General features: G+C 40.1%; 1 pseudogene; it reads left to right on the forward strand.

Annotated features, from left to right (window-relative positions):
* Positions 1-13,513, forward strand: part of LOC101608442 — a 35,589-nt pseudogene extending 22,076 nt beyond the window's left edge.
* The last annotated feature ends 2,907 nt before the right edge of the window (positions 13,514-16,420 follow it).

Below are 16,420 nucleotides of genomic sequence, written 5' to 3' on the forward strand. Positions count from 1 at the left end.
GTACAGCAAACATTTTAGACACTGACCCATCTTCCCAACACCATGGAATTTTGTGGATGAATAAGTAAATAGTTTTCAAATAATCAGAGAATTGTAGAAATCTCACAGTTAAATTAGATTCAGTAGTATTTGCGTCCTGATTCCACATTACCGACTTCACGTACTCCTTCCCTCACCTCTGGGTCTTCATGCATTCCTCTCCTTACTCCTTTCCTTTCTCCCATGGGTCGATAGTCCTTCTACATCCCAGGATCCCAAGAGTTCACAGCTCCTCACATCTACATCCATTCTGGCATCTCTCTTCAGGGGAAAGTTTCCTTCTCATGTTTGATCAAAAACTTCTCATAGATTGAGAATCATTCCTTTAAAAATATAAGGGATGTAGACATTCCTTAGTGGTTGTTGCAGTCCGGTTCACATTGCTGTTAGAAATCACCCAACCAAGAGCAGCTTCTGGGAAAAAGAGATTTATTTTGGCTTACAGGCTCGAAGGGAAGCTCCAGGATGGCAAGGGAAAACGATGGCATGAGCAGAGGGTGGATATTACCCCCTAGCCAACATAAGGTGGACCACAGCAACAGGAGAGTGTGCCAAACACTGGCATGGGGAAACTGGCTATAAAGCCTATAAGCCCGCCCCCAACAGTCCACTCCCTCCAGGAGGCATTAATTCCCAAATCTCCATTAGCTGGGAATCTAGCATTCAGAACACCTAAGTTTATGGGGGACACCTGAATCAAACCACCACATTCCGCCCCTGGCCCCATACATGATGTAAAATACAATGCATTCAGTCTGACTTTAAAAGTCCCATAGTTTTTATCAATCTCAATGATGTTCAAACATCCCCATAGACAAAGATCTTTTAACTGAGCCATAATACCAAAAAATAATCTCAAAAAACCCATAATGGCACAGAATAAATATTCACACTGTAGTAGATGGCATTGGGCATAGCAAAGAAACATTCAACCAACACAAGATTTAAAACAACCAGGGCAAACATCAATCTCTGTAGCTTCAAGTCCAGCAACTCTAGCCAGTGACAAATCTCAAAGTCCGATAATTCTAACCAGTAAGTCTCTGGCATTCCAATTCCGTCCCTCCAGCTAGGCTACTCACAGTCCTGGAAAACTTCATCGAGGCCGGCAGCTCCTTGCCAGCCATCTCATGGTCCCGGCATCTCCACTGGGTCTCCACTGCAAGCCACGGTTCATCTTCATGGCCCCATGGGGTCTCTATGCAGGCAACCAGCAAACCCGCTTCACACTGCCTATGGCCATTTCCAAAACACAAGACTGTGTTGCAAACTCAATGACCTTCTTTCCAGTATTTCTTATACTCCATGATACCAGGTAGGGTGCCAATTTGTTAAACCATGGGGGAATAAAGCAGACTTTGAAGAACAGGGTACTCCTTGAGCACTCAGGCCCTTTCAAAAGAGTCTACATTCTTCTTGTTGCCCCAGTGCAGGTCAGCTAGCCCAGTCTCATAGGTTGTAATCTCTCAGTTACAGCTGAATGGGCAACAGTTCACCCAAATATTTTTCTCTCTGTGCTATATCCCTCTGCACACACCAGTTCATTTCTACACAAAGCAACCCTGCACAACTTCTCAGGACATGGGCACAAGAGCAAGCTTCTCACACAAACTGCTAGCCCAGTCAAGGCAAAGCTTTTTCCTACCCTCATAAGCCAAACCTCACAGTCCATAGTTCTTACTGCATTCAGGTCTTGCAGCTCAGACCAGAACAGTCCATCATGCTGTACTTATAGCACTGTAAGGCATCTCTTAGGCCAAGGTTTCAACTCCTTCCACATTCCTCTTGAAAACCAGCTCCAAAAGGCCAAAGCCACAGTCAGGTGTCTAGCAGCAATCCCACTCCTCAGTACCACTTTACTGTTGCAGTCCAGTTTGCATTGCTGTTAGAAATCACCCAGCCAAGAATAGCTTCTGGGAAAAAGAGATTTATTTTGGCTTATAGGCTCAAGGGGAAGCTCCACGATGGCAGGGGAAAACAATGGCATGAGCAGAAGGTGGACATCACCCCCTGGCCAACATAAGGTAGATCACAGCAACCGGAGAGTGTGCCAAACACTGGCATGGGGAAACTGGCTATAAAGGCCTTAAGCCCACCCCCAACAATCCACTCCCTCCAGGAGGCATTAATTCCCAAATCCATCAGCTGGGAACCTAGCATTCAGAACACCTAAGTTTATGGGGGACACCTGCATCAAACCACCACAGTGGCTAAGACACTCACCTCTAAAGCCAAAGGACCCATGTTTTATTCCCCAGTACCTACATATGGCAGATGGACAAGGTGGCTCATACATATGGAGTATGTTTGTAGTGACTAAGGTACTGGCATGCCCAGTTTCTATCTTTATTTCTACCTGCTTCTCTCTCTCTCTCTCCCTCTCTCTATTTTTCTCAAAATAAAATAAAATATTAAATCAAGTTTCATGAAAGAGCCCTAGTATTATGAGATGGTTTCAATATATGATGATTTTTAAAATATTTACTTGATTTTTTTAATTTAATTAAATAATTCAAATTTAAACAGAACTAATGACAAGTAAAAGGTATCAAAATAAAAACACAAATGAAATAGTTAAATATGTACAGATTTTCCAAAACAGAATACTATAATACAATGATACTTCAAATTTTAAGATATTGTTTTAAATGTTCTTTAAAAATATTTTTTTTTTGCAAGCAAAGAGAGACAGAGAGAATAGAGAAGGAGAAAGAGAAAGAGGCTAGGGATACCACAGCCTCTAGCTGCTGCAAAAGAACTCCAGATGCATGTGCCACTATGTGTCTGGCTTTACCAAGGTACTGGAGAATTCAACCTGGGTCATTAGGCTTTGCACAAAAGCACCTTGACACTGAGCCATCTCTCAAGACCTTTAAGATTTTTCAGTAATCATGCTGCATTCCTTTTCATACACTTCTATTTGTGTTTCATATACAGTATTCGTTCATTCACACTTACATTTCTTTGCATTCTCTTTTCTCCCTCTTTCTTGGAGATTGGACCCAGGGCCTTGTGTTTGGTTGGCAAGAGTTCTATCACTGAGCTAAATACCCAACACCATTTTTTTCATCCTGTGTAGAGAGGAACTCCTTGATAGAGAAGCTGAATTTTAAACAAATCCTTCAAAGAATTAGGTATGTGAGCCAACAGAGGAAGGAAACACACATTATCCAGAGGAGAGTGTGTAAAGGAGGGCTAGGCTACTTGTATCAACTCTCCCAATCTAACAAACATTCTGGACAAATATAATTTAACTATTTTTGAAATGCAATAAACATTAGGGAAAGGAATTACAGCTTAAAGTACCATTTCCAACTCACAAAAGAACCAGAAGGCTTTGGAGAGTTGACAGGATCCAGGTAAAGGATGGAGATGGGACAGAGAAGCCTCAGCCACGTTCCTCATCATCAGAGCAAAGACACAGCCAAACCATCTCAGGTGTGTCCGAGGGATTCTGATGACAACCAACTTGACAGGGTTTGAACACAATGAAAATGACGACTGGAATACATTTTAGCAAACCAATCACATGAAAATCCATGAGTTTATAATTACTTTGGGGAGGGATGCCATTGATTATCTTTGGACAATGCTAGATAAACAACTCATTATAGTGACAATAATAATGGTAAAAGTTATGCATTTATCAGGCCTTCTTATGCAAATATATGTTAAGGAAATCAAATATTTTCTGAAAAGTTTTCCTTATCAAAGTATTCAAGCTAATAAAGGATGGAAAATTATAGAATTAGAATACTTGTAAATTTCAAGGACATAATATGCCTAAGTTTTTGTAAGTGATAACTATTATCAAGGCTTAAAATGCTAAGGAAAGATACTGAATTGCAAAGTGCATACTCCTAGGAGGAGCACATATCATCAACTAGAAAAAAGCTATTAAAGATGTTAAATATTGAAACTAAGTTGGATGAGCCTCAAGATCTAATTTGTAGTTTGTAGGGATTACTCAAGATGCAGGATGGTGTCTAGTGATACACAGTAATTATTTTTTTAATATTATATTTTTATTTATTTCTTTGAGAGAGGAAAAGAGGCTGAGTGAGAGAGAGAGAGAGATTGCACATGCTGGGGCTTCCAGCCACTGCAAACCAACTCCAGATGCATGGGCCACCTTGTGCATCTGGCTTACATGGGAACTGGGGAATTGAACCGAGGTCCTTTGGTTTGCTGGAAAGTGCCTTAACCTCTAAGCCATCTCTCCAGCCCTAAGGTAATTATTTTTGATGTGATGATTGTACTATAGTTATATTTTAAAATAATATCTTTTAGAAGTGTGTGTATAATTCTCATAGATGACAGGCCATTTGTTCAGGACTTATTTAGAAACCATCTGAGATCCAGAGTGAGCGATAGTTTAGGGGAAAGTAACTGCTCTTAAAATGTTGATTTTTTTTTAAAATATTTTTTATGTATTTATTTTCAAGAGAGAGAGAGAAAGAGAGAGAGGATGAGTATGGGCATGCCAGGGCCTCTTCTATTGCAAATGAACTCGAGATGTATGCACCACTTGGTGCTTCTGGCTTTATGTGGGTACTGGGGAATCAAACCCCAGCTATCATGCTTTATGAGCAAGCAACTGTAACCAATGAGCACTCTCTTAAGTCTCTTTAAATTGGTAATTTTATTTTATTTATTTATTTTTTTTTTTGGTTTTTCAAGGTATGGTCTTACTTTGGCCCAGGCTGACTTGGAATTCACTATGTAGTCTCAGGGTGGCCTTGAACTCACAGCAATCCTCCTACCTCTGCCTTCCAAGTGCTGGGATTAAAGGCGTGTGCCACCATGCCCGGCCATAAATTGGTAATTTTAAATAAGGTCAGTATTGGGCACATGAAGTTCACTATACTATTGCCTCTACCTTGACATTTGCCTCTAGTCTTGAAAACATTTGTTTTCCTTTTAAAGAGGAGTTTCTTTTTTTAAATTTCTAAATAACCTCTGTGGATACTAATTGGAAGGAGGATACCAATTATTTCAAAAACTTCTTTTGAAAACTTTCTGCATTTTTTTCTAGTGCTACTTATGTTTTTTTCTATTTGAGTGTTTTTATCTTCATTCTTTATGTGAGGCTCTACTCTTCTGTCTGAGGTGCCCACATACTTGTTCATATGCTGGAGCTCTGAAAGTTTGCGTGGAGCTGGGATTTGCTACGTTGGAGAATTTCCACAAAGAGAATCTTCCAGAGTCTTTCCCTGGAGGAAGTGAGGACTGTGAACCTGGAATTAGTACTTTGGAGGCTGGCAAGGGGTTCTTGGGTTTTAGTGTATAGATTACATCCACTTTTCATGTTTTCAGTATGAACTGACAATTCTCAGCTGGGTTAAGAAATCCTGCATGCAAAGAAAACAGCTTCTATTTCTCCACAGTTAAGAGGTAGAGGAAAGCATCTCTGAACATTATTTCTAGCATAGAAAATGGTATTCGAATTTTAGAGTTTTAAGTCCAGACTGGCTTGAATATACAATGGAGGAATCCTTTTCATTATCTTTTTCTAGGCCACTGAGAAATTCACCATAGTCTGTGCTTTGTGTTCAACCTTCACTTTTTTGCTTCTGCCAGCCCTATCCTTTCTTGCTTGTCTACAAGAGCAGAATTTCCAGTGTCTTCTCCTTCTTAATGGTATAATGCACAAATCCAAATTGATACTAAATACACCAGGAACCATTCAGATGATCATTTTGGCTTACTTATGAAGTTTCCTATTTTTTCTAATAATTGTTCCTATTATCAGCGCCATGGATCTGTGCAAAGGTCTGGCTCTTCAATACCTAGCATCCCCAGAGTTCCTCTATTCTGGGTCTGAAATATTTAATAATAATTATCTTTTCAAACTCATCTGTGGATCTGGGGAAGTGTCTGTCAGTAAAAGGCTTACCAAGCAAACGTGAGGACCTGAATTCCAATCCTGAGCATCTGCATTTTATTTTGTCAGCAATTTCTGCAGCTTTCTAGATACACAGTCCTCCTCATACACACCACCATCTACTTCTTTCTCATTTCAGATTCCTGTTTTTGATTGAGGACTGACTTGCATCTAGAAGATAGAACGTCAGCTTTTATAATAGTTCTTGAAAGCAGCCCTCCCACTGTATCTCTTAGCTTTTCCTATATGTAATTTAATAACCTGTTCCTTTTTTATTTCTCTCATTCAAATGATACATTTAGAGCATAATTCATACCTTGCATTTGTAAGGTGCTTAGAGCTTTTCAAAGCACTGTTCCCTCTATTATCATCTTATGTTTTATTTTTTGTCACAACCCAACAAATAGGTAGAACAGTTTTTTTTTTTTTTTTTTTTTTTTTTTTAATTTGACAATGCAGAGGAGGAAGCAGGGAAAGGTGACTTAGGGAAGCTTTGCACACTCATGCTGGGCCTGCAGTAAGATTCTATTTCTCGGCTTCACAGTGCCTCCCTCCTGCTCACTTCTCTCTGTCTGTCTCGTCCATCCCATAACACATTTGCTCACCCACAACATCTGGATTCCACCCTGAGGCTGCTTGGCCCTGATGTCACCACCTCAGAGCCCACTGCCTCACTGCTCTGGGTTGAGTTATTTCTTCATTTATCATCCCGTAGTGGATCCACTGTGGCCACAGACTCGCATTCGGGAAGAAGACCTTTTCAACCTGCCATAAATCAGACACATTTTACCTTGCTGCTGCCTGTGCTCTTTGAAAAATCTATTTTTTAGTAAAGACATTTTTCTTAGGGAGGCAACAGTCTTTTCTCACTTTAATGGAAATATTACACCCTATTTGATGTTATTGGGTTTTCCTATGTGATGATGTCTGTTTGCAGAGTGGGTGTGTGCCCAATTTGGCTCCCAACACCAAGACCCTCCCTCATACTGGACCCTGCTTCTTGCAAAGTGTTCTACTTCTGGTAAGAAATGATATCAGTTTATATCTGCAATGAAACATGGCATAGCTCTTTCTGTACTTATCTTCCTCTGCCTCTGCATCATTTACCAGGTAGGAAAACAAGAACAAACATTCTGATTAGGCCATCTGAGTGAGAGAAAAACATCTGTATTTCTCAGGAGACCAAAGTAGCCAATGCTGTAAGACAAATGTCCAGGTTTATGAGAGGTTATGATACCAAAACATAACTGTTGCTGGCCATGTCACACCTCTTTCCCTAATGGTACTTCAGGCATTTGTGATGTAAACACTAATCAATCTTCTCAGCCCTGAAATACTTCTTTGTTTATATTTTATATTTTATTTATTTATGGGAGAGAGAGAAGAGGGACAGAGAGGCAGACAGAGAATAGGCATACTAGGGCCTCCAGCCACTGCAGATGAACTCCAGATGCATGTGCAACCTTGTACACCTGGCTTATGTGGGTACTGGGGAATTTAACTTGTGTCCTTAGACTTTGCAGGCAAGCACTTTAATTGCTAAGTCATCACTCCAGCTCTATTTTTTTAATATGTTATTTATTTATTTGAGAGAGAAAGTGGCATAGAGAGAAAGAAAGAGAGAAAGTGAGAAAGAGAGAGAGTGAGAGAATGGGCACAACAGGGTCTCTGACCACTGCAAATGAACTCCAGATCATGTGCCACCTATGCATCTAGCATAGATTAGTACTGGCAAATTAAACCTGGGCCCTTAGGCTTCACAGGCAAGGGCTTTAACTGCTAAGCCATCTCCCCAGCCCCTAAAATACTTCATGAATGAACAACAAAAACTAGGCTAAACCCCAAGAGTTATAAGGTCCAGGTACACAGAGGTGGCAGTTCGTGGGAAGGAGTGACTGAGGGACTGAAGAGGACATCACCCAGGACTTGTCATGCTGCTGTCTTTGGAGGATGGGCACATTTGGACAGAGACCAAGGAAGAGGTTGGGTAAGGAATGGCACATAGAGGCACAGAGACTGGTGAGACCACAGCTTGAAGAACAGGAGGGAAATGGTTGTTTGGAGAAGCGGCCATCTCACTGGGACCTTGGGAACCTTGGGAAATGAAGCCTCTCAGGACCTTTTCAACAATCTTTCCTTCAACTCCCAGTGGCTGACAACCAATTTGCAGAGAGCCCTATTTGAGTGCCAGACTTGGAGAATGACATTCAGCTGACATTTAACAATTTGCACACATTTTGCAAGGGCTTTCTTTGTCATAGGAGAAACCAAACTAAGAAGACAAAATAAGATTGGATTGCAAGAATTGATATGTGAAAGAATCTGAGCACTGTTTCAGTTAAAACCTTCTTCCTCCTAAATTCATGGTCTAGAGCAATGGACTCTGATTATTTAGAGGTCTGAAAATCACTTCCTTTGTATGCTTACATGGGTTATACACATTCCTTACACTATCATGCACACCCCCATTTGCTTGAAAGCATCATAGATATGAGCCATCCAAGGAACTTCAGATCTTGCCACAGGGTTGATTAGGTATACTTTCAGAAAGAATATCTTTAAATGCCTTTGTAAGGTCAATTATTAAATGTTCTACATTTGCATATAATCCAAGGATCTAACAACTGGAAAGGAGTACACACATCTTGTTTTCATTACTCTGGCTAGACAGGTAAGGATATTCACATTAACAAAAGCAGTGTGGAGCTGGAGAGATGGCTTAGTGGTTGAGGTACTTGCCTCCAAAGCCAAAAGATCCAGGTCTGATTCCTCAGAATACACACAAGCCAGATGCACAGGTTGCACATGCATTTGGAGTTTGTTTGTAGCAGGTGGATGTCCTGGCAGACCCAATCTTTCTCCCTTTCTCTTTTTCAAATAAATAAATAAATAAGAATACAATATTTTCTTAAATAATGTGTTCTTTCAACATTACAAGTTAGAACAAAGTGCCAGGAATTGCATTCCAGTTCAATATTTAGTGTTCATATCAAAGCTGTGGATATAGTGTGTGCACATGAGCATGTGTGTGCATGCATACCCATAACATGCAAAATAAAATTTGTCAAGCGATCCCAAAAGTAGAACTTTCAGCTCTCATTTATTACGGCTCCTACAATGGCCCATGAGGAACAGCTGTTAAGTTTTCTGGAATGTTCCAAATAGCAAAGAGATGAATATTTCAAGCACATACAGAATGAAAATATGTTTTCTTGACTATTTGGTACTTTTTTGTGTTTTTAAAATTAGTTGTGAATTTGACTGGAGGAACATATTGCGTAATGGTCATATTCCAATCAGGTTCTACTTTCCTGTTCCCATTCCATTGAAAGCCTTACTCAGTGGGGTTAGCAATATTCACTTTGGGATCAGTACCTGGTGGGGGCAATGCCTCATGATATTTCTTAAACCCCAGTGGCTCTTACCTATCTTATCTTTCTACTTCTTCCTTCACAGTGTTCCCTGAGTCTTGGGTTATGCTCTGAGTCTTCTTTAGTGTTGAGCTATCTGAAACCTCTGATTTTCTGCTTTGATGAGATTTGATACTGCCATCTCCCTGGAGGAGATTCTGAGGCTAGCCATTAGAGGAGCACTCATATTTAATTCAACTCTTCCTCTGTAATGTCTTCTGTAGTCTAACAGATATGATAGAGATGAATAATCTTGTGTTAGGTAATTGGTTTTCTTTTCTTACTGAAATGATGGATCTTGTGTCTACCAAGTATTCACTGCCATCTGTAAAAAGGTGATACTTTAACCAAGAATGAGAGCAGTATAATAAAAAAGGAATACACATAGACATTTAGAAGACTTTCCAATGGGCATACCTTCTCATTTTAGTCAAAGAACAGTGAGAGCTTCTCTTTAGAGTGATCTTCCAAGCCATGGGCTTCTGACTTGGTTCTAAATACCACATAAGAATTCCTTCTGAGCAAGCCTCTTATTCACAGAGAGAACAGTTGATTACTCCCATAGCCTGTGTGCCACTATTGCTCCAAAGGGCACACTTTGCCTGGGTAGTTGATATTATAGCTTGCAGGATCCATCGCATGTTCATGGTTTCGGTGACCAATATTACTTTGCAGCTCACATAGCACTTTCCAGCACTATGGGAGCTAGGCAACAGGGAACTGGCTTCTTTCTTAATTCCAGAATGATCACTCTACATCCTGTGACCATAGCCTCTGGTGTCTTCAGCAACAGGGTCTGACTATTTAGACCTGGTGGGTAAACAAGTGCTTTGGCAATGGCCTAAATTGTTTTGGGGCCTCATATGCCTACCTGACCAACAGCTCACTGTGGGAGGTAACTCAATTCTAACATTGGGAATTATCAGCGAGAGCCCATGGTTTTAGGTTTAAGCTTTACCTACTCCTCATTGGGGTACTTATGCCCAGACTATTCCCACACCTGTCTCTTATTAAGAGTTCTTTCTTTTATGTTTTAAATATATTTTTAAAAATTTATTTAATTAATTAATTTGATGTAGAGAGGTAAAGAGAGAAAGAGAGAGAGAGGGAGAGAGAGAATGGGTGTGACAGGGACTCTAGCAACTACAAACAAACTCCGGACACTTGTGCCACATTGTGCATCTGGCTTACATGGGTTTTGGGGAATTCAACCTGGGTCCTTGGACTTAGAAGGCAAGTGCCTTAATGACTACCATCTTTCCAGCCCTATTTCTTGTATTTTAATATTTTTATCTACTTGTAAGCTGAGAGAGAGTAGAGGAAAGACAGAGAGAGAGAGAGAGGAGCACAAAGGCCTCCAGACACTGCAAACAAACTCCATATGCATGTGCACCCTTTTTGCATCTGGCTCTACATGGACACTGGAAAATCAAACCCTGGTTATTAGGCTTTACAGGCACAAATCCTAACTTTTGAGCTATCCCGCCAGCTCAAAGTTATTTATTTTAATTAGTTCACCAAGAGCGAGGTTTCTACAGCACTGATTCATGCCCTCATTAGCTTTGAGTATTTCTCCCACCCACCCTCTCTTACTGTAGTCCTTCCCCAAGACCTTTCCAACCTCTTCATTTTGTCCTTTCACTTGCATGTCAAGTATCCCCTCCTCTAATCTCTCCCTGCTTCCCCTCTCTTCTAGCCTCATTCTAGATTCTTAATAAAACTGCTGATATTTTCTTTATCTTATAAAGAAATCAAAGTATTCCAGGTTAGGAATCACTGATGAGAGAGAAAATGTAGCATTTGTCTTTATGAGCTTGTATAACTCCTCTTAGTATGATTTATCCAAGTCCATCTATTTCCTTGAAAATTTCATTATTTCATTTTTTTCTTACCACCAAGCAAAATTCTGTTGTGTATATATACCACATTTCCCTTATCCTTTCACAAAGTGATGTGTATCTGGGCTGATTCTGTTGCCTAGCTATTGCAAATAGAGCATCAACAAACATGGCTGCACACATATCTCTACTGAAGAGTAGTTTTTAGGGTGTAAGTCTTGTAGTGATATAGCAGGTTGAATAGTAGGCCTATCTTTAGATTTTTAAAAATACTTTATTTATTTATTTATTTGAGAGAGAGAGAGAGATTTTATATATATATGGTGAAGCTGAGAAGGAAAAGAATGGAGAAAAAAAAGTAAGATGAGTTTGAAAGAAAGTTTTGGAGGATTTCTATGAGATAAAAGTAAGACAAGAAGCTTCCTTGCGTGAGCAAAGATGGTAGAACAAGGAAAGAGATAGAAGAGCAAGAACAGAAAGCAAAGATAGGGAGAAACAGGAGATAGGGGAGGAAAGAATAGAAAAGAAAGAGAAGAGAGACATAGGAGAGAAAGGATAAAAAGAGAAAGAAAGAGGTAAGTAGAGAGGGAGAGGAGGGAAGAGAGAGAGAGAGAGAGGGAGAGGGGGAGAGGGAGAGAGAGAGGGAGAGAGAGAGAGAGAGAGAGGGAGAGAGAGAGAGAGAGAGAGAGAGAGAGAGAGAGAGAGAGAGAGAGAGAGTTTTCAGTATAGCTCAACTGCAACACTGAAAGCCTCATCAACCCTGAAATCATTCATACTCACCCCTGGGTGGTTGTCACTGCCTTGAGAACTCCCTGATCTCTTCTTCATCATGTCATATAAATTGCTCTCATATTTGGCCTAGCAACATCACCTTATGTTAGGTGACAGAAAGAGCTTTTGGGGTGCTAAAGAAAAGTCAGATATAGGCAAGTGTGGATATTGGGATGTTCCTCACATGCATAAATAGGAAAAGCCATGCTCAGCTGAATGTGCTGCAGGAAGGGAGCAAGGATGGACTATAGACAAGAGAAGAGAGGTAGATGTGGACGTAAGAGACACTGCCAAGAGAGTGTGGCATAATGGTGCATTAGTGTCATGGGAACAAACTTCTATTGCTGTTGATTCATTGGGCAGTTATGAGAATAGACAAGACTTTAAAAGACAGCTGTTTTAGCACGGCGTGATGGCGCATGCCTCTAATCCCAGCACTTGGGAGGCTGGCAGGCTTTATAATTAGTAACATTTAGCTCTTGTCTTGTATGCATGTTTGCAACACACTTTGAAAAAAAAAGTGTGCCACTTCAGACTGCAATGGTGACTGTTTTTTCAGTCAACTTTCAAGGCTTCTGAGTTGAGAACAAAACAGGAGCTCATCCATGTTCCAGTCCAATTATGCTGTTGAAATGTGATTTCATTGTTCAAAGAGGAAAGAATTTCTTTAAGGTCTTTAAACATCAAATGATTTCTTTAAAAAATTGCGAATGAGCCAAACTAATGCATAAATAACTCCCCCAGAAATAAATGAACCCCAAAATTAAAGTTTAAGAAGAAATATTGAAGGAGAGCAAGCCCAATGATTCACCTCTGCTGAGCGAACTCTCATGCCTGGTTTGAGGTGGAGGTGACGGTGGCAGCAGGGGATCTGACTCTTGGGACCCAGACCCTATTCACTGTGGAAGAGCAAGTACGAAGGTGGGGGGCAGGGACTGCTGGGAAGGCAAGGAGGAGGATGAGGAAAGTCAAGGATAAATGGGATGACAATTATGAAGACAAAAAAGGTGCAACAGAAGTAAAACCAGAAAAGAAAGACAGCAGACATGATGAAAGAAAGAATTACAACAGAAGAAAAGGCAAGACGAATTTTAAAAAGAGGTTAGAAGAGTCTGAGGAACCTGAAGTGCTAACTCCAGAAGAGCAATCAGCAGATGGCTAATGACATTACAGGAGGAGCCAGACTTTGAATCAGCAAAAGAAACTTTTGGTGTAAACAATGCAGTGTATGATTAGATGCTATGAACCCATTGTCCAGAGATGACTTTGTGGAGTTTGGGAAGTTATTAAAAGATAAATTACACAATATAAAAAGTCACTTTATATATCACTTTTTTGGAAGTCTTATTTAAAGATGTGTGTATTTCATTGGAAATTGATGACTTGAAAAAAAGATTTACCAAATCATTAGCTCTGCTTTTTAGTGAAAAACTGAAGCAAGAAAAGTAAAGCAAAGCCAAGAAGAATAGTGTTACTGCTGGAGGGGATTAAAGGTCACCATGAGAGGTGATCTGGCAGATTATGGAGACTATGATGTATGATATGTACAAGATTATGAAAACTTCGTGTGACATTTGATCTTCTGGTGTCTTTTTTCTGTTGCCCACAATCCCTTCAACATGTAGCAAGACTTCCTTTCCTTTCAGCTTTCCATATGCTACAATCAAAGGTGCAGTACCTTTTGTGCTGGTTATTTAATCTCCTGATACTTTAATGCTAATGTGAAAATGAGGGAACTTGTATTTTGCTGTCAAGGGGTTAAAACTGGGAACATCAGTTGTTACTAAATCATAGGTAAAAACAAAACAAACCTAAGAATGTTGTCATCCCTGCTATCTGATTCCATAGCAACAGTCACTAAATTGGAAACATGACAAAAGAAAATTGTGTAGTCTTTTTCAAGCACCATTCAGTAATCCACCCTTAACCATGGCTCCTTGAACTACTTCATAGCTTGCAGTTTGCAGCAAGGGCATGTGGTGTGCATCCAGTATTGCAATTGCTTTGTCTTAAAATTGAACCTGAGAATATTAAAAATACATTCTGAAGAAGCCTGCTACTATCCAAGTGAAGGCAATGCAGCTGAAAAGTACTAGCTTGGTACTTAACAATTGAATGACCAAAACCATCCCACTCTGAGGCTGAAGCAGGTCCTCTCCCGTACATGCACTGGCCATCTTGTTTGTATCAATCATCCTGTTTCTCCTGATGGGTGCTTCTGACGGGGGAGGGAACATGCTACCTGTTTTCATTTGCTTGACACACCCCAGTGTCTTGAAAAACAAATCTCTTTTGTTCTAGGCTTCAATAGAAAACCTTGTAACTGGTTTTGGTGTTTCCTTTATTTTATAAAACATCCTCAGCAAACCTCACCAGTTAACTACAGTTTGGTAAATTGTTATGTTAACAATTATGACATCTGCAGTGTTTTATAAAACAACTAATTTAATAAAATCACTTGTGTTGTGAGGACTTAAAAAGTTGGAGAAATCATGCAAATAATTTAGAAGTCAGTAAATAACACAGACTTTTGAGTGACTGCTGTCACCTGTTATGACATCATTAGGGTCACAAGAAGAACAGAAGATGGCAGTCTTCCATCTAAGGGCCATTATGGCTGGACAAATGTGACTTGCAGGTTTCTCTATCACCATAGATTCTGCATTTTCAGGATTTTATAAGTGTGGCTCTGAACACAAGGCTGTGACCTGGGATCCCAATCCCAGCTGTAAGGCATTATCCCTAAATTGTAATATTCTGATGTACTCCTGGGATTTTCACTGGTTGGCTGAGGAAGGAGGAGAAGAGGCTTCCTTGAGGAAGTGGTACTGTGTAGAAAGTGGCTAGTGAGCAAAACCCTAAACTTGAGGTGAGCACAATGTGTGGGAATCAAGAAAGCACTTGGTGGCCTAAGGTAAGGTCAGTGAACACTGTCTCACTTGTTCTGATCTGGGCAGTGTAGGAGAAGAAAATAGCAAGGAGAGCAGGGAGCAGAGCTCTCCTCTTGCCTTTCTCCCTGATATGCTAATCTAAGTCCCCATGCCTGGTTTGCAGGCTCCCATTAGGCTCATGTTTAAAATAGCATGAGAGAGAATACAATCGAAGTTTGGTAGGTGGGTGCTGGAGCAAGACTTCCCAAATTTGAACCCTGGATTGATACTAATTGTGGGCCCATGAAACATGCATTTAACTGATTTCTAAAAGGAAAAAAAAATGTGTTTTTTCCCAGAAGAGAGTTAGTGACCACCAATGGCTGAATTCATGGCCTGTGCCCTAACAAATGCCTGGAATCATAAGCATTGAGGCTGCGGGTATTGTTACTTGCTTGAGGTCCTCCATCCATGAAGTGTGATAAATCTTAATTACTAACTGCTATTTACTTTATTTACTATAGATACATGTCACAATCCCCAGTGGATGAATCATGCCATGGGTAGTATTGAACCTACGTTAACCATATTTGTTTGTGTGTGTGTTGTGCATAAATGTGTGTATGCCTGTGGGTACATGCATGCATGTGGTAGCTAGAGGTCCTTGTAGGGTGTCTTTCTCAATATTTCCCACCTCATGTTTTGAGACAGGGTAACTAAGCCTGGAGATAATCAATTAGCTGAATGAATAACCCAGCAAGAGGTATTTATCCTCCTGTCTCCACTTCCTTAGAGCTGGGCTTACAGGAAAGCTCTTGCATGCTTGACTTTTACATAGTTGCTGAAGATCTGAACTCAGGTCCTCATGCTTATGTGATAAGAACATTACCCATTTAGCCATTTTTCCAGCCCCTACCTATGTATTTCCCTATACCTATAATGTTTAATTTCTAAAGTAGATCCATTTAGAAACTAACAGTAAATAATAATAAACTGATACAAGTATAACAATATAATATGATTAATTTAAAGCATATCAATTGTTTATTTCTAAAATTTTCCATTAAAAGTATCAACCTACATTGACTATGGATAGTTGAAACTGCAGGTACACTAAACTTCAGAAAAGAAAAAACTGTATGTTGAGTAAAGAAATGGCAAGTATTGTCAGAGATTAAATGCAAGTTTTCCCCCAGCAGCATTGAAGATTTCATCTCTATCAGCTAACTGCCATTTAGATCACTGAGGTGGGAACAGCCCATCAGGTTATGAATGTCAGATGCAGAATATAAATTAAATATCATTAAAATATATTCTAGCAATGGATGATGGTTATTTTTTCCTGGGTTTTATTTTGTTAAAGCGAGAATTGAAGATGTGAGAAGAAAGAGGCCCTGCAGATGAGGGGTGCAGGCTGGAGGAATCGGGCCCAGGAGACAGAGAGGCAGTGCTGTGCAAGGCTGGAGGCTACCACACCCCTCGCTCCCCCAGCACTGCTGCCGTCAGACACGCTAAACTAAAGATAGGAACATTAATAATACTCATTGTAACACATAAAAAGGAAGGGTTTATGGAAATAAAGGCTGAAAGTGTTGAAAAATAAATTGT

This window comes from Jaculus jaculus, chromosome 15 (genome assembly GCF_020740685.1).
Source record: "Jaculus jaculus isolate mJacJac1 chromosome 15, mJacJac1.mat.Y.cur, whole genome shotgun sequence".
In the NCBI taxonomy this organism is placed as follows: domain Eukaryota; kingdom Metazoa; phylum Chordata; class Mammalia; order Rodentia; family Dipodidae; genus Jaculus; species Jaculus jaculus.